The following is a 20,462-nucleotide window of genomic DNA, read 5'->3' on the forward strand; positions in this document are numbered from 1 at the left end:
CACTAACCTACTGGCAACAACACTGTTACACTAACCTACTGGCAACACTGTTACACTAACCTACTGGCAACACTGTTACACTAACCTACTGGCAACACTGTTACACTAACCTACTGGCAACACTGTTACACTAACCTACTGGCAACACTGTTACACTAACCTACTGGCAACACTGTTACACTAACCTACTGGCAACAACACTGTTACACTAACCTACTGGCAACAACACTGTTACACTAACCTACTGGCAACGCTACCTCACGGGTGTAATGTGTCTGCTATCATGCTGCTGTGGGCGCTACTGGCAACGCTACCTCACAGTTGTAATGTGTCTGCTATCATGCTGCTGTGGGCGCGACTGGCAACGCTACCTCACGGGTGTAGTGTGTCTGCTATCATGCTGCTGTGGGCGCTACTGGCAACACTACCTCACGGGTGTAGTGTGTCTGCTATCATGCTGCTGTGGGCGCGACTGGCAACAACACTGTTACACTAACCTACTGGCAACAACACTGTTACACTAACCTACTGGCAACAACACTGTTACACTAACCTACTGGCAACACTGTTACACTAACCTACTGGCAACGCTACCTCACGGGTGTAGTGTGTCTGCTATCATGCTGCTGTGGGCGCTACTGGCAACGCTACCTCACGGGTGTAGTGTGTCTGCTATCATGCTGCTGTGGGCGCTACTGGCAACAACACTGTTACACTAACCTACTGGCAACACTGTTACACTAACCTACTGGCAACACTACCTCACGGCTGTAATGTGTCTGCTATCATGCTGCTGTGGGTGGCGGGCTGGCAGCAACCACTGGCAACACTGTTACTAACCTACTGGCAACACTGTTACACTAACCTACTGGCAACAACACTGTTACACTAACCTGCCTAACCTAACCTGGCAACACTGTTACACTAAACCTACTGGCAACACTGTTACACTACCTCCAGCGTACTGTTGGCAACACTGTGCACATAACCTACAGCAGTCTGCCTATGTGTGTTGATGCTGCAGTGTGGAGCCCAGGCTGGGCAACACTGTTACACAACCGGCGCGACAGGAAGCTCCTAGCGTGGGCCTGGAAGGCGATGATGACCACGGTCAGTTTAAGGTCCCTCTCCTCCTCCAGCTGGGCTAACACTCCTGTTCTGAAGAACATCTTACTCTGACCAATACGGAACAGATTAGGGTCCAGGTCCAGGTGCTTCATCTGGAGAGGAAGTCATAACACCTTTATCATGACACCTTTATCATGACACCTTTATCATGACACCTTTATCATAACACCTTTATCATAACACCTTTATCATAACACCTTTATCATGACACCTTTATCATAACACCTTTATCACAACACCTTTATCATAACACCTTTATCATGACACCTTTATCATAACACCTTTATCATGACACCTTTATCATAACACCTTTATCATGACACCTTTATCATAACACCTTTATCATGACACCTTTATCGTGGCACCTTTATCATAACACCTTTATCATGACACCATTATCCTAACACCTTTATCGCGACACCTTTATCCTAACACCTTTATCGTGACACCTTTATATCCTAACACCTTTATCATAACACCGCACCTTTATCATAACACCGTTATCATAACACCTTTATCATAACACCTTTATCCAAACACCTTTATCGTGGCACCTTTCAACACAATGGTCCCTTTAGAATAAATGTTTTTTTATCCAGAACTAAGGTCAGAAACCTTTGTCATATTTAGTTCATTGCTCAACTTTAGCTTTTCTAAAAGTGCAGGTTCAAATGTGCCAAAGGTTTTAGGCTCAGTGACTTTATCAGTTAGATCCACTCAGACGTTTCAGTTAGATCAACTCAGGCGTTTCAGTTAGATCAACTCCCCGTTTCAGCTAGATCAACTCCAGGCGTTTCAGTTAGATCCACTCAGACGTTTTCAGTTAGATCCACTCAGACGTTTCCAGCTAGATCAACTCAGGCGTTTCAGTTAGATCAACTCAGCGTTTCAGCTAGATCAACTCAGGCGTTTCAGTTAGATCCACTCAGACGTTTCAGCTAGAACAACTCCAGACGTTTCAGTTAGAACAACACCAGACGTTTCAGTTAGATCCACTCAGAATAACTCTTTCACTTATCAACTCAGACGAAACATTTTCAGATTAGATCCACTCAGACGTTTTCAGTTAGTTCAACTCAGACGTTTTTAGCTCAGTGACGTTTTCAGTTAGATCAACTCAGACGTTTCAGTTAGATCAACAGACGTTTTCAGGCTGATCCACTCAGGCGTTTCAGTTAGATCCACTCAGACGTTTTCAGTTAGAACAACTCAGGCGTTTCAGTTAGATCAGCTCAGACGTTTCAGTTAGATCCAACAGACATTTTCAGTTAGATCAACTCAGGCGTTTTCAGTTAGATCAACTCAGACGTTTCCAGTTAGATCACCCAGACGTTTCAGTTAGATCAACTCAGACGTTTCAGTTAGAACAACTCAGGCGTTTCAGTTAGATCAACAGACATTTTCAGTTAGATCAATCAGGCGTTTTTAGTTAGATCAAGCCGTTTCCAGTTAGAAACTCAGGCGTTTTCAGTTAGATCCACTCCAGCGTTTACAAGAAGAGGAAGAGGAAGAAGAGGAAGAAACTCAGGAAGTTTCCAGGAAGAGAACAGGCGTTTCAGTTAGAACAACTCCAGGCGTTTCAGTTAGAACAACTCAGACGTTTCCAGTTAGATCGGAACTCAGGCGTTTCCAGTTAGATCAACAGACATTTTCAGTTAGATGAAATCCCGTTTCCAGTTGACAAGCCTGTTTCAGTTAGTCAATGTTCCAGAACCAGGTTGGCATCCAGCTTCCTGCCTACACACACAGGAACAATGAGGGAGAGAGAGAGGATCAGAGGTGAGAAGAGAGGAGATGAATTGATGAAACGTATATAAATAGCGGTAAGTGTTTTGGGTAAGGGGATAATGTCCTACCCTCTTCTCGTGGTTGGGGATGATACAGCGTATGAAGTTGGGCTGTGTGTTGTTCAACGTGGTCATCAGTTTGCCCAGGGATTCCTTGTAGAGCTGGCCCACTGTCCTGAACATGCCCTTCTTAGACTTGGTGGCGCTGGGGGCCGAGCTCTCTGACATCTTGGTAATGGTCTCCAGACCCACCACATGGTCCACTGGAAACAGAACAGGGATTATTCATGATCTCTGAGAAGAGAGGCTAGGGGGGGGAAAGGTGAGAGGGAGGGAGAAAGAGGAGGAGATGAAAGAGAGAGGGGGAGAGGAAGAGATGAAAAGAGGCAGGGGAAAGAGGATGAGATGAAAGGAAGGCAGGGATAAAGAGGACCCTCTGAAAGAGGAGGCAGGGGAGAAAGAGGAGGAGATGAAAGAGAGAGGGAGGAGAAAGAGGAGGAGATGAATCCAGAGAGCCTACAGGGAGAAAGAGGAAGATGAAGAGAGAGGGGGAGGGAGAGGAGGAGATGAAAAGAGAGGGAGGAGTATATAAAAGAGGTTTTGGGAGATGAAAGAGAGAGGGAGGGAGAAAGAGGAGGAGATGAAAAGAGAGGGAGGGAGAAAGAGGAGGAGATGAAAGAGAGAGGGAGGGAGAAAGAGGAGGGATGAAAGATGAAAGAGAGAGGGAGGGAGAGGAAGAGGAGGAGAGAAAGAGGAAGAGAGAGAGGGAGGGAGAAAGAGGAGGAGATGAAAGAGAGAGGGAGGGAGAAAGAGGAGGAGATGAAAGAGAGAGGGAGGGAGAAAGAGGAGGAGATGAAAGAGAAGGGAGGGAGAGGAGGAGATGAAAGAGAGAGGCAGGGAGAAAGAGGAGGAGATGAAAGAGAGAGGAGGGAGAAAGAGGAGGAGATGAAAGAGAGAGGGAGGGGAGAAAGAGGAGGAGATGAAGAGAGAGAGAGGAGGGAGAAAGAGGAGGAGATGAAAGAGAGAGGGAGGGAGAAAGAGGAGGAGATGAAAGAGAGGAGGGAGGGAGAAAGAGGAGGAGATGAGAAGGAGGGAGAAAGAGGAGGAGATGAAAGAGAGCGGGAGGGGGAAAGAGGAGGAGATGAAAGAGAGAGAGGGAGGGAGAAAGAGGAGGAGATGAAAGAGAGCGGGAGGGAGAAAGAGGAGGAGATGAAAGAGAGAGAGGGAGGGAGAAAGAGGAGGAGATGAAAGAGAGAGGCAGGGAGAAAGAGGAGGAGATGAAAGAGAGAGGGAGGGAGAAGAACAGGTGACAGGCGAGAAGGAGAGACTGAATACTTTAGAATACTGAAGAATACTGATAGGAGTACAGTAAAGTGAATCTGTAGTAGACCAACTGTGCTTGCATCCTAAATAGGACCCTATTCCTTATATACAGTGCACTACTTTTGACCAGAGTGCTATGGGGCCTGGTCTAACGTAGTGTACCACTTAGGGAACAGGGTGCCATTTTGGGACGCCTCCTGTGGCTCACCATCCTTCCAGAGGTCCTGTATGAAGGGGTTGGATGAGTTGTTGAGGAGAGCCGTCACGTTGTCATTCAGAGGGTCCATGTTCTTAGTCAGCCAGTTGGCCCCGTTGTAGTCCACCTATAACACAACCACAATACAGCCATAACACAACCACAACACAACCATGTTCTTAGTCAGCCAGTTGGCCCCGTTGTAGTCCACCTATAACACAACCACAACACAACACAACCATAACACAACCACAACCATGTTCTCCGTCAGCCAGCTGGCACTGTTGTAGATCACCTACTGTATAACACAACCACAACACAACATAACCACAACCACAACACAACATAACCACAACTACAACACAACATAACCACAACAACAACATAACCACAACATACAACACAACATAACCATAACCACAACACAACCATGTTATTAATCAACCAACTGGCACAACTACAACACAACACAACACAACACAAAATAACCACAACCACAACACAACATAACCACAACACAACACAACATAACCACAACACAACATAACCATCCACAACACCATAACCACAACACAACATAACCACAACACAACACAACCACAACACAACCACAACACAACATTCAGACAGAAATATAACCACAACTACAACACAACATAACCACAACACAACATAACCACAACACAACATAACCACAACACAACATAACCACAACTGGATAACCATAACCACAACACAACCTAATCAGCCAGCTGGCCCAGACCAATATATCATCTCATCTCACCCTACCAGCCTAGTGGAGAACTCTTCAGACAGAAATATATAATCTCATCTCACCCTACCAGCCTAGTGGAGAACTCTTCAGACAGAAATATATAATCTCATCTCACCCTACCAGCCTAGTGGAGAACTCTTCAGACAGAAATATATAATCTCATCTCACCCTACCAGCCTAGTGGAGAACTCTTCAGACAGAAATATATAATCTCACCTTGCCAGCGTAGTGGAGAACAGAGAAGGCAGTCTTGTCTTTGAGTGATTTGGGTTTGGAGAACTTGCAGTGGGACGTGTGTGTGTTCATCAGCTTCTCAACGAAGGACAAGTCTGTGGCTTTAGGGAACCAGCACTCCTCATCCAACAGAGCCAAGATACCTGGAGGATTGTTCTAGAAGGGTGGGGGGAGGGTTAGCTTTAGGGAACCAGCACTCCTCATTCAACAGAGCCAAGATACCTGGAGGATTGTTCTAGAAGGGGGGGGGAGGGTTAGCTTTAGGGAACCAGCACTCCTCATTCAACAGAGCCAAGATACCTGGAGGATTGTTCTAGAAGGGTGGGGGAGGGTTAGCTTTAGGGAACCAGCACTTCTCATCCAACAGAGCCAAGATACCTGGAGGATTGTTCTAGAAGGGTGGGGGAGGGTTAGCTTTAGGAAACCAGCACTCCTCATCCAACAGAGCCAAGATACCTGGAGGATTGTTCTAGAAGGGTGGGGGAGGGTTAGCTTTAGGGAACCAGCATTCCTCATTCAACAGAGCCAAGATACCTGGAGGATTGTTCTAGAAGGGTGGGGGAGGGTTAGCTTTAGGAACCAGCACTCCTCATCCAACAGAGCCAAGATACCTGGAGGATTGTTCTAGAAGGGTGGGGGAGGGTTAGCTTTAGGGAACCAGCACTCCTCATTCAACAGAGCCAAGATACCTGGAGGATTGTTCTGTGGGTGGGTGTGGGTTAGCGGTCTCTCGATGAGGGAACCAGGGCTCCTCATTCAACAGAGCCAAGATACCTGGAGGATTGTTCCAGAAGGGTGGGGGGAGGGTTAGCTCTTGAACCAGCCTCCTCTCCAGGATGATACATGGAGGATTGCTCTAGACGTGTTGGTGGTTGGAGCTGGAGTTGTAGCTGAGGGAACCAGAACTCCTCAGGTCCAACAGAGCCAAGATACCTGGAGGATTGTTCCAGAGGTGGGGGAGGGTTAGCTTCCTGAGGGAACCAGCACTCCTCATCCAACAGAGCCACAGATACCTGGAGGTAGTTCTGAGGAGAAGGGTGGGGGAGTGGTTAGCTTTGAGGAACCAGGTACATTCCTTTACAACAGAGCCAAGATACCTGGAGGATTATTCTAGAAGGGAGGGGTACATAGTGGTTACTTTACAGAACCTGCACCCATCCGGTAGTGCAGGAAGGTACATGTGGTTTCCACAGAGCTACAGTATGTGTGTCTGTGTGAGTGGTGTGTGGTTTACAGGTCTCTCGATGAGTTCCGATGCAGGGCTGCAGGTCCAAGTGTACAGTATGTGTGTGTCTGTGTGTGTGAAGGTGTTACCGGTCTCTCGATGAGCTCGATGCAGGGCTGCAGGTCAGGCCTGAAGGAGAAGGTACCCAGTGGTTTACACAGAGCTCCTCCGTGTAGTCCTCCTGCTCCAGGATGAACATGGTGTGGTTGAACAGCTGCTGCAGTCCCGCTCGTTGGTGTAGTTGATGCACAGCTGCTCAAGTGAGTTGTCCTGAGGAGAAGGAGAAGGTACATAGTGGTTTACACAGAGCTACAGTACCGTGGTAGTCCCTGAGGAGAAGGTACATAGTGGTTTACACAGAGCTACAGTACCGTGGTAGTCCCTGAGGAGAAGGTACATAGTGGTTTACACAGAGCTACAGTACCGTGGTAGTCCCTGAGGAGAAGGTACATAGTGGTTTACACAGAGCTACAGTACCGTGGTAGTCCCTGAGGAGAAGGTACATAGTGGTTTACACAGAGCTACAGTACCGTGGTAGTTCCTGAGGAGAAGGTACATAGTGGTTTACACAGAGCTACAGTACCGTGGTAGTCCCTGAGGAGAAGGTACATAGTGGTTTACACAGAGCTACAGTACCGTGGTAGTCCCTGAGGAGAAGGTACATAGTGGTTTACACAGAGCTACAGTACCGTGGTAGTCCCTGAGGAGAAGGTACATAGTGGTTTACACAGAGCTACAGTACCGTGGTAGTTCCTGAGGAGAAGGTACATAGTGGTTTACACAGAGCTACAGTACCGTGGTAGTCCCTGAGGAGAAGGAGAAGGTACATAGTGGTTTACACAGAGCTACAGTACCGTGGTAGTCCCTGAGGAGAAGGTACATAGTGGTTTACACAGAGCTACAGTACCGTGGTAGTCCCTGAGGAGAAGGAGAAGGTACATAGTGGTTTACACAGAGCTACAGTACCGTGGTAGTTCCTGAGGAGAAGGTACATAGTGGTTTACACAGAGCTACAGTACCGTGGTAGTCCCTGAGGAGAAGGTACATAGTGGTTTACACAGAGCTACAGTACCGTGGTAGTTCCTGAGGAGAAGGTACATAGTGGTTTACACAGAGCTACAGTACCGTGGTAGTCCCTGAGGAGAAGGTACATAGTGGTTTACACAGAGCTACAGTACCGTGGTAGTCCCTGAGGAGAAGGTACATAGTGGTTTACACAGAGCTACAGTACCGTGGTAGTTCCTGAGGAGAAGGAGAAGGTACATAGTGGTTTACACAGAGCTACAGTACCGTGGTAGTTCCTGAGGAGAAGGAGAAGGTACATAGTGGTTTACACAGAGCTACAGTACCGTGGTAGTCCCTGAGGAGAAGGTACATAGTGGTTTACACAGAGCTACAGTACCGTGGTAGTCCCTGAGGAGAAGGAGAAGGTACATAGTGGTTTACACAGAGCTACAGTACCGTGGTAGTCCCTGAGGAGAAGGAGAAGGTACATAGTGGTTTACACAGAGCTACAGTACCGTGGTAGTCCCTGAGGAGAAGGTACATAGTGGTTTACACAGAGCTACAGTACCGTGGTAGTCCCTGAGGAGAAGGAGAAGGTACATAGTGGTTTACACAGAGCTACTGTACCGTGGTAGTCCCTGAGGAGGGGAGATGGGAGAGATGGATGTGAACATAGAGGTACTGCTCACCTCATAGTCCTGTACATCAGGTCTGCATCCCAATTGACGTCCTATTCCCTATTTAGTGCACTACTTTGACCAGGGTCGTAGGGGGTGTTTCTAATTGTGGGATAATAATAATCATAGTAGTTAATGTTCTGGGGAAATGTCCCTTTTGGGAGGTAGATGGGGCTCCCAAATCGCTACATTTACCCATTTTAAAATTTCAGTAATATAGCAGATGCTCGAATCCAGAGTGAATTACAGTCGTGGCTGCGTCATTTTATTTTACCGGTCCTCCATGGGAATCGAACCCACAACCTTGGCGTTGCGATGCGCCATGAGCTACCAACTGGCCTCACGGGACCCCTGCTGAATTCCCTTCTCTGTCAATTTAAAGAGGATGCTCCTCAATCTCACCTCAAAGATTTCGAAGCCAGCGATGTCTAGGATCCCCAGGAATGATGCTCCTTTACGTTTGGCCTTATCCAGAGTCTTATTCACCCTGGCCAGGATCCACCTGAACAACCGCTCATACATGGCCTTCGCTAGGGCCTCGATGGCAAAGTCAGCCTGGGGGAGGGGGAGGGAGGGAGGGGGAGAAGGAGAGAGAGAGAGGGAGGGAGGGGGAGGGAGGGGGAGAAGGAGAGAGAGAGAGGGAGGGGAGGGAGGGGAGAAGGAGGAGAGAGAGAGGGAGGGAGGGGGAGAAGGAGAGAGGGAGGGGGAGAAGGAGAGAGGGAGGGGAGAAGGAGAGGGAGGGAGGGGGAGAGAGGAGAGGGAGAGGGAGAAGGAGAGAGGGAGGGGGAGAAGGGAGGGGAGAAGGAGAGAGGGAGGGGGAGAAGGAGAGAGGGAGGGGGGAGGAGAGAGGGAGGGGAGGGAGAGGGAGAGGAGGGAGGGAGGGGGGGAGAGAGGAGAGGGAGAAGGAGAGGGGGGAGAAGGAGAGAGGGAGGGGGAGAAGGAGAGAGGGAGGGGGAGAAGGAGAGAGGGAGACAGTGAGTGTGTGAACCATCATCTTGTCTGCCTCCACGTACAGCCCTGTCTCTATGTACTATAACATCTTGTCTGCCTCCACGTACAGTCCTGTCTCTGACTAAAGCTTCTCCTAGAGAAGGGCTATGTACTATAACTACTTATGGCTTCAGATACATTATATGTTGCCATTATACATTATATGTTGCCAAATCTAGAATAGAATAGAGTAGAATACAATGGATTAGAGTTGAGTTGAGTAGAGTAGAATACAATAGACAAGAGAATAATAAAATAGAGTAGAGGAGAATAGCGTTGAGTAGAGTAGAATAGAATTGAATAGAATAGAGTATAATATAATATATTAGAGATGAATAGAGTAGAGTAGAGTTAAATATAGTAGATTAGACTAGAGTAGGGTAGAATAGAGTATAATATAATAGATTAGAATATATATTATAGTAGAATATAATAGATTAGAATACAGGAGAATATAATAGATTAGAATAGAGTAGAATATAATAGATTAGAGTAGAATAGAGTAGATTAGAATAGGGTAGAGTTGAATAGAACAGAGTAGAATAGTGTAGAACATAATAGAACATAGAGTAGTAGAACATAGAGTAGAACAGAGTAGAATAGAGTAGAATATAGGAGAGAAGACTAGAGTAGAACATAATGGTTGATTAAAGAGAAGAAAGGAGTTTAATAGAATAGAGTAGATCAGAGTAGTGTGTATTTGAATAAAACAGAATAGAGTAGAATAGAATAACAGAATAAAGTAGAGTAGAATAGAGTACAATAGAATAGAGTAGAACTTAATAGAATGGAGTCAAACAGAGTTTAATAGAATAGAGTAGAGTTGAATAGAATAGAGTAGAGTTGAATAGAGTAGAGTTGAATAGAATAGAGTAGAGTTGAATAGAATTGGGTAGATTACAGTAGTTTAGAGTCGAATATAATAGAGTAGAATAAAATAGAATAGAATAGAGCAGAATATACTATAGTTGAATAGAACAGAGCATAATACAACATAATAAAGTAGAATTGAATATAATAGAATAGAAGATATTAGAATAGAAAATAGTAGAATAGAGTAGAATGATGATGATAATAGAATGGAGTAGAATAGAAGATAGTAGAATAGAAAATAGTAGAATAGAGTAGAATGATGATGATAATAGAATGGAGTAGAATAGAAGATAGTATAATAGAAAATAGTAGAACAGATGATAATAGAATAGAGTAGAATAGAAGATAGTAGAATAGAAAATAGTAGAATAGAAGATAGTATAATAGAAAATAGTAGAATAGATGATAATAGAATAGAGTAGAATAGAAGATAGTATAATAGAAAATAGTAGAATAGAATATAGTATAATAGACAATAGTAGAATAGATGATAATAGAATAGAGTAGAATAGAGCAGAATATAATTGAGTCAAATAGAATAGAGTAGAATAGAAAAAAACATAATAGAGTAGAATATAGAACAATAGAGTAGAATATAATAGAGTACAATAGAAAATAGTTTAATATAATAGAGTAGAATAAAACATAATATAGTAGAATAGAACAAAATAGAGTAGAATAGAGTAGAATAGAACATAATAGAGTAGAATAGAGTATAATAGAATAGATTAGAATAAAGTAGAGTGGAGTAGAGTAGAATTGAGTACAATATAATAGAGTAGAATGGAGTATAATATAATACTGAAGAACTGAATAGAATAGAGTAGAATAGAAGAGTACCTGCTCCTTGGTCTGAGCCTTCTGCACCACCTCTCTGCCCACCTTGATACGGGGGTGAGGACGGAACGGGTGAAGTCTGTCACGTTGATACCCTGCAGGTGGCACACTTTCTGAGCCGCTGTAGAGAGAAAGAGAAGAGAGGGGAGGGGGAGGAGGAGAGAGAGAGGGGGGGAGGGAGAGAGAGAGAGAGGGGAGGGGGAGGAGGGGAGAGAGAGAGAGGGGGAGGAAGGGAGGCAAGGGAGAGAGAAGAGAGGGGGAGAGAAGAGAGAGGGGGGAAGAGAGAGAGAGAGAGAGAGAGAGAGAGAGAGAGAGAGGAGAGAGAGAGAGAGAGAGAGAGAGAGAGAGAGAGAGAGAGGAAGGGAGGGAGGCAAGAGAGAGAAAGATTAGTTGTGTTGTATGTTACCTGTTGTCTTTCTTACCTGTGTTAGTGGTATGTTACCTGTTGTCTTTCTTACCTGTGTTAGTGGTATGTTACCTGTTATCTTTCTTACCTGTGTTAGTGGTATGTTACCTGTTATCTTTCTTACCTGTGTTAGTGGTATGTTACCTGTTATCTTTCTTACCTGTGTTAGTGGTATGTTACCTGTTATCTTTCTTACCTGTGTTAGTGGTATGTTACCTGTTGTCTTTCTTACCTGTGTTAGTGGTATGTTACCTGTTATCTTTCTTACCTGTGTTAGTGGTATGTTACCTGTTGTCTTTCTTACCTGTGTTAGTGGTATGTTACCTGTTATCTTTCTTACCTGTGTTAGTGGTATGTTACCTGTTATCTTTCTTACCTGTGTTAGTGGTATGTTACCTGTTATCTTTCTTACCTGTGTTAGTGGTATGTTACCTGTTATCTTTCTTACCTGTGTTAGTGGTATGTTACCTGTTGTCTTTCTTACCTGTGTTAGTGGTATGTTACCTGTTATCTTTCTTACCTGTGTTAGTGGTATGTTACCTGTTGTCTTTCTTACCTGTGTTAGTGGTATGTTACCTGTTGTCTTTCTTACCTGTGTTAGTGGTATGTTACCTGTTATCTTTCTTACCTGTGTTAGTGGTATGTTACCTGTTATCTTTCTTACCTGTGTTAGTGGTATGTTACCTGTTATCTTTCTTACCTGTGTTAGTGGTATGTTACCTGTTATCTTTCTTACCTGTGTTAGTGGTATGTTACCTGTTATCTTTCTTACCTGTGTTAGTGGTATGTTACCTGTTGTCTTTCTTACCTGTGTTAGTGGTATGTTACCTGTTGTCTTTCTTACCTGTGTTAGTGGTATGTTACCTGTTGTCTTTCTTACCTGTGTTAGTGGTATGTTACCTGTTGTCTTTCTTACCTGTGTTAGTGGTATGTTACCTGTTATCTTTCTTACCTGTGTTAGTGGTATGTTACCTGTTGTCTTTCTTACCTGTGTTAGTGGTATGTTACCTGTTGTCTTTCTTACCTGTGTTAGTGGTATGTTACCTGTTGTCTTTGATTTACCTGTGTTATCTGTGGTATGTTACCTGTTACTGTTTCTTTGCCTGTGTGCTCCTAGTGGTCATGTCTCACCTGTGTTGCTCCTACCTGTGTGATGTCATGTTACCTGTGTTTCTTACCTGTGTGATGTCATGTTACCTGTTGTCTTGTGATTTCATGTCTCTGTGTTATCTGTGCTAACAAATGCTAACCTGTATGTTTTCCACTTGTGTTACTGTGTGATGTCAATCACCTGTTGCTATCTGTGTTGCTCCTACCTGTGTGATGTCATGTCTCACCTGTGTTGCTCCTACCTGTGTGATGTCATGTCTAACCTGTGTTTCTCCTACCTGTGTGATGTCATGTCTCACCTGTTTCACCTACCTGTGTGATGTCATGTCTAACCTGTTTTTCTCCTACCTGTGTGATGTCATGTCTAACAAATTGCTGCTACTACCTGTGTGATGTCATGTTCCACCTGGGTTACTACCTGTGTGATGTCATGTATCACCTGGGTTACTACCTGTGTGATGTCATGTATCACCTGGGTTACTACCTGTGTGATGTCATGTATCACCTGGGTTACTACCTGTGTGATGTCATGTATCACCTGGGTTACTACCTGTGTGATCACCTGGGTTACTACCTGTGTGATGTCATGTATCACCTGGGTTACTACCTGTGTGATGTCATGTTTCACCTGGGTTACTACCTGTGTGATGTCATGTTTCACCTGGGTTACTACCTGTGTGATGTCATGTATCACCTGGGTTACTACCTGTGTGATGTCATGTTTCACCTGGGTTACTACCTGTGTGATGTCATGTATCACCTGGGTTACTACCTGTGTGATGTCATGTTTCACCTGGGTTACTACCTGTGTGATGTCATGTATCACCTGGGTTACTACCTGTGTGATGTCATGTATCACCTGGGTTACTACCTGTGTGATGTCATGTATCACCTGGGTTACTACCTGTGTGATGTCATGTATCACCTGTGTTGTCGGGCATGGTGGCCTGCTCATTGTTCCTCTCCTTGTTGAACTTAATGTTCCCCAGCTGGAGCACAGTGGAGACCACCTTCATCATGCCTAGAGAGAGGAGAAGAGAGAGGGATGAGGAGAGTGGGAGGAGAGACAGACATCACTGAGAGAGACAACAGAAAGAGAGAGAGCCCTACTCCTACCTATCCCCACGTCCTCAAAAGAGAGAGAGCGAGAGAACGACGGAAGGACAGAGAAAGACAAAGTGAGGTGGAGAAAGAGAATGATAGACTAAAAGCCAGACAGCCCTTTCCTTCCCTCCAGTACCTGTCCTCTCATCCTCAGAGACAGCCCTCCCTTCCCTCCAGTACCTGTCCTCTCGTCCTCAGAGACAGCCCTCCTCTTCCCTCCAGTACCTGTCCTCTCGTCCTCAGAGACAGCCCCTCCCTTCCCTCCAGTACCTGTCCTCTCGTCCTCAGAGACAGCCCTCCCCTCCCTCCAGTACCTGTCCTCCGTCCTCTCCCCTCCCCCTCCAGTACCTGTCCTCTCTTCCTCAGAGACATGATCCTCTTCCCTCAGTACCTGTCCTCTCGTCCTCAGAGACAGATCTCCCCTCCCTCCAGTACCTGTCCTCTCATCCTCAGAGAAACCCATGATCTCCCCTCCCTCCAGTACCTGTCCTCTGGTCCTCAGAGAAACCCATGATCTCCCCTCCTCCACCTGTCCTCTCGTCCTCAGAGAAACCCATGATCTCCTCTTCCCTCCTCAGAGAAACCCATGACCTCCAGTACCTCCTCTGGTCCTCAGAGAAACCCCTCCCCTCCCTCCAGTACCTGTCCTCTGGTCCTCAGAGAAACCCATGATCCCTCCCCCTCCCCTCCTCAGTGACCTGTCCTCTCGTCCTCAGAGAAACCCATGATCTCCCCTCCCTCCAGTACCTGTCCTCTGGTCCTCCCCTCCCCTCCCTCCAGTACCTGTCCTCTCGTCCTCAGAGAAACCCATGATCTCCCCTCCCTCCAGTCCTACCTCCAGTACCTGTCCTCGTCCTCAGAGAAACCCATGATCCCCTCCCTCCAGTACCTGTCCTCTCGTCCTCAGAGAAACCCATGATCTCCCCTCCCTCCAGTACCTGTCCTCTCGTCCTCAGAGAAACCCATGATCTCCCCTCCCTCCAGTACCTGTCCTCTCGTCCTCAGAGAAACCCATGATCTCCATGGCCTCCAGTGTTTCTATGAACATCTGATCATCTTCCTGACCAGGCACCTCCACGTGACCTGCCACCAGGAACCGGTAGGCCCCGAAATCCTCCAGTAACAGCTCCTCTATACAGGAACAGACAGGAGAGGAGGAGCTGTATGGTTACACACTATATAATTAAATAAGGCCTGTGGCCTGTCCATCTATCTATCTATCTATCTATCTATCTATCTATCTATCTATCTATCTATCTATCTATCTATATCTATCTATCTATCTATCTATCTATCTATCTATCTATCTATCTATCTATCTATCTATCTATCTATCTATCTATCTATCTATCTATCTATCTATCTATCTATCTATCTATCTATCTATCTATCTATCTATCTATCTATCTATCTATCTATCTATCTATCTAATTCTATCTATCTATCTATCCATCTATCTATCTATCTATCTCACTATCCTATTATCTATCTATCTATCTATCTATCTATCCTTCTATCTATCTATCTCATTCTATCCATCTATCTCTCACCCTTTAGTTGGTCCTTCGCTCCGGCCACCATGTAGTAAAAGATATGGAAGGCTCTCTCTATCTTGGCTTGGCGGATACAGCGAGACTTCTCCAGCAGGTCTGGTGGACAGGGAGGGTCAAAGACAAAACCCTCTGTGGTGCAGGAACAAGACACTGCATTTTACGTTGGGCCAGTTTCCCCGACACACATGGAATATGAATATGAAGTCTTCATTGAACATGTTTTTAGTCCAGGACTAGGGTTTAACCTGTGTCCAGGAAACTGTCCCTGAGGTGTGTGTTAATATCTCCCGAATCTCTAAAAGATTAATTAAACACAGACAATACATCTCTATGAGGAGCCCAGAGTCTGTATATTTAGAGGAAGTATATTTAGAGGTATATTTAAGTATATTTCACGAGGATACAGGTATCGATGTTGGCTCCAACCAGGAGATCCGGTCACGTCAAAGTTGAGCTTAATAAACTTGCCCTGTGAGGAGAGATGTAGGATACTGTATATGTGAGGAGAGAGATGTAGGATACTGTATATGAGGAGAGAGATGTAGGATACTGTATATGTGAGGAGAGAGATGTAGGATACTGTATATGTGAGGAGAGAGATGTAGGATACTGTATATATGAGGAGAGAGATGTAGGATACTGTATATATGAGGAGAGAGATGAGGAGATGTGAGGAGAGAGATGTAGGATACTGTATATGTGAGGAGAGAGATGTAGGATACTGTATATATGAGGAGAGAGATGTAGGATACTGTATATATGAGAGAGAGATGTAGGATACTGTATATGTGAGGAGAGAGATGTAGGATACTGTATATGTGAGGAGAGATGAGGATACTGTATATGTGAGGGAGAGAGATGTAGGATACTGTATATATGAGGAGAGAGATGTAGGATACTGTATATATGAGAGAGAGATGTAGGATACTGTATATATGAGGAGAGAGATGTAGGATACTGTATATGTGAGAGAGAGATGTAGGATACTGTATATATGAGTAGAGAGATGTAGGATACTGTATATATGAGGAGAGAGATGTAGGATACTGTATATGTGAGGAGAGAGATGTAGGATACTGTATATGTGAGGAGAGATGTAGGATACTGTATATATGAGGAGAGAGATGTAGGATACTGTATATGTGAGAGAGAGATACTGTATATGAGGAGAGATAGGATACTGTATATATGAGGAGAGAGATGTAGGATACTGTATATGAGGAGAGATGTAGGATACTGTATATGTGAGGAGAGAGATGTAGGATACTGTATATGTGAGAGAGAGATGTAGGATACTGTATATATGAGGAGAGAGATGTAGGATACTGTATATGTGAGGAGAGAGATGTAGGATACTGTATATGAGGAGAGATGAGATGTATGTAGGATACTGTATATGTGAGGAGAGAGATGTAGGATACTGTATATATGAGGAGAGAGATGTAGGATACTGTATATATGAGGAGAGAGATGTAGGATACTGTATATATGAGGAGAGAGATGTAGGATACTGTATATGAGGAGAGAGATGTAGGATACTGTATATGTGAGGAGAGAGATGTAGATGTAGGATACTGAATACATGAGGAGAGAGATGTAGGATACTGTATATGTGAGGAGAGAGATGTAGGATACTGTATATATGAGGAGAGATGTAGGATACTGTATATATGAGGAGAGAGATGTAGGGATACTGAGGATACTGTATATGAGGAGAGAGATGTAGGATACTGTATATGTGAGGAGAGAGATGTAGGATACTGTATGAGGAGAGATGTAGGATACTGTATATGAGGGAGAGATGTAGGATACTGTATGATGAGAGAGATGTAGGATACTGTATATGAGGAGAGAGATGTAGGATACTGTATATGTGAGGAGAGAGATGTAGGATACTGTATATATGAGGAGAGAGATGTAGGATACTGTATATGTGAGGAGAGATGTAGGAGTATATATGAGGAGAGAGATGGTGTATATGTGAGGATTAGGATACTGTATATGTGAGAGAGAGATGTAGGATACTGTATATATGAGTGAGAGAGATGTAGGATACTGTATATGTGAGGAGAGAGATGTAGGATACTGTATATATGAGTGAGAGAGATGTAGGATACTGTATATATGAGAGAGATGTAGGATACTGTATATGTGAGGAGAGAGATGTAGGATACTGTATATGTGAGGAGAGAGATGTAGGATACTGTATATATGAGGAGAGAGATGTAGGATACTGTATATATGAGAGAGAGATGTAGGATACTGTATATGTGAGGGGAGAGATGTAGGATACTGTATATGTGAGGAGAGATACTGTATATATGAGGAGAGAGATGTAGGATACTGTATATATGAGGAGAGAGATGTAGGATACTGTATATATGAGGAGAGAGATGTAGGATACTGTATATGTGAGGAGAGAGATGTAGGATACTGTATATATGAGGAGAGATGTAGGATACTGTATATATGAGGAGAGAGATGTAGGATACTGTATATGTGAGGAGAGAGATGTAGGATACTGTATATGAGGAGAGAGATGTAGGATACTGTATATGTGAGGAGAGAGATGTAGGATACTGTATATGTGAGGAGAGAGATGTAGGATACTGTATATGAGGAGAGAGATGTAGGATACTGTATATATGAGGAGAGAGATGTAGGATACTGTATATATGAGGAGAGAGATGTAGGATACTGTATATGAGGAGAGATATGTAGGATACTGTATATATGAGGAGAGAGATGTAGGATACTGTATATGAGGAGAGAGATGTAGGATACTGTATATGTGAGGAGAGATGTAGGATACTGTATATATGAGGAGAGAGATGTAGGATACTGTATATGTGAGGAGAGAGATGTAGGATACTGTATATATGAGGAGAGAGATGTAGGATACTGTATATATGAGGAGAGAGATGTAGGATACTGTATATGTGAGGAGAGAGATGTAGGATACTGTATATATGAGGAGAGAGATGTAGGATACTGTATATGTGAGGAGAGAGATGTAGGATACTGTATATATGAGGAGAGATGTAGGATACTGTATATGTGAGGAGAGAGAGAGATGTAGGATACTGTATATGAGGAGAGAGATGTAGGATACTGTATATACGAGGAGAGAGATGTAGGATACTGTATATATGAGGAGGAGATGTAGATACTGTATATGTGAGGAGAGAGATGTATATACTGTATAGAGAGAGATGTAGGATATATAATGTAGGATATATATGTGAGGAGAGAGATGTAGGATACTGTATATATGAGGAAAGAGATGTAGGATACTGTATATGTGAGGAGAGAGATGTAGGATACTGTATATATGAGGAGAGAGATGTAGGATACTGTATATGTGAGGAGAGAGATGTAGGATACTGTATATGTGAGGAGAGATGTAGGATACTGTATATGTGAGGGAGAGATGTAGGATACTGTATATGTGAGGAGAGAGATGTAGGATACTGTATATGTGAGAGAGATGTAGGATACTGTATATATGAGAGAGAGATGTAGGATACTGTATATATGAGGAGAGAGATGTAGGATACTGTATATATGAGAGAGAGATGTAGGATACTGTATATATGAGGAGAGAGATGTAGGATACTGTATATATGAGGAGAGAGATGTAGGATACTGTATATGTGAGGGAGAGAGATGTAGGATACTGTATATGTGAGGAGAGAGATGTAGGATACTGTATATATAATGTAGATACTGTATATATGAGGATAGATGTAGGATACTGTATATATGAGGAGAGAGATGTAGGATACTGTATATGTGAGGAGAGAGATGTAGAATACTGTATATATGAGGAGAGAGATGTAGGATACTGTATATATGAGCACTGAGCTATTGATAAATGTCATGACAAGGACTAACAGTCTGTATTATAATAACAAGGAACAGCAGTCTATACTCTGTATTATAATAACAAGCATAACGGGTGCCAGGAGATTTTCCTGACTTCGTAATCAAACCGGGAAAGACTCTGGGTCCTAGTTAAAAGCTTTAATTAAGTTAGTAGTAAGAGAGAGCGATGGAATGAATGAATTAATTTAATTTGACATTTTTTAAAAATATATATAGTTTTGTTTGAAAAGAGTGTGTAATAATGTCTGAGCGTGTGTAAACGGTGAGTTAATTACGAATCGTGAGGAGTTGTCGTTCTTGATGGTCTTGGCGTTCCCGAAGGCTTCCAGTATGGGGTTAGCCTGCAGCAGCTGCTTCTCTAGCTCCCCCTGTAGGGCAAAACGGGGAAAGCAGGAAAAACAATCACATATGTCCAACATATCTGTGATGTCACAATTATATTGTGATGTCATAATTATTATTCCACTTCATGAATATTACCAGAGAATGATGTCACAAGACAGAACAACACAAGTTATGTCACACTGTACAACAACAAAGAAATGGACAACAGAGACACACACTTTTTTTTTAGTACACTACAAAGCAGTGCAACAGACACAGAGCAAAACACAGTCAGTGAGATGTAGCATAGCAACCACTCAGAGAGATTCGTGAAAAGATTATTATGGGGTGACTTTGATGTTTCACACACTATTTTTAAATGTCATAACAGGCCACTACTTTCTAACACACAGACAGGTCCATCAGCAGTTAATAGTGTTCACATGCTATAGGACAGGAGAGATTGATCATATCGGTTAATCTAGGTGTGACACGCTAGCTAGCATGCAGGTATGAACTCCCAAATGGCACCCTATTATATGCAGTGCACTTCTTTTACCAGACCTCTATAGGCGGTGGTCAAAAGTAGTGCACTAAATAGGGAATAGGGTGCTACTCGCATACTCACATAGGCCAGAGACCCAGGCTTCTCTGGCTTCTCCTACAGAGGAGGCAGAGGATGATGTGATCATTATAACCTATTATAATGTATTATAGCCTGGCATAACGTATTATAATGTATTATAACCTGGCATAATGTATTATAATGTATTATAACCTGGCATAATGTATTATAATGCATTATAACCTGGCATAACGTATTATAATGCATTATACCCTGGCATAACGTATTATAATGCATTATAACCTGGCATAATGTATTATAATGCATTATAACCTGGCATAATGTATTATAATGCATTATAACCTGGCATAACGTATTATTACCTGGCATAACGTTGGACTATTAGTAAGGTTGCAAGTTCAAACCCCGAGCTGACAAGGTACAAATCTGTCGTTCTGCCCCTGA

At 43.7% G+C, this 20,462-nt stretch overlaps 1 pseudogene; it reads right to left on the minus strand.

Moving 5' to 3' along the window:
* Positions 1 to 993: 993 nt before the first annotated feature.
* The window catches only part of LOC127923388 (myosin-11-like), a 50,909-nt pseudogene continuing 31,440 nt past the window's right edge, over positions 994 to 20,462 (minus strand).

This window comes from Oncorhynchus keta, unplaced genomic scaffold (assembly GCF_023373465.1).
Source record: "Oncorhynchus keta strain PuntledgeMale-10-30-2019 unplaced genomic scaffold, Oket_V2 Un_contig_2950_pilon_pilon, whole genome shotgun sequence".
Classification (NCBI taxonomy): Eukaryota; Metazoa; Chordata; class Actinopteri; order Salmoniformes; family Salmonidae; genus Oncorhynchus; species Oncorhynchus keta.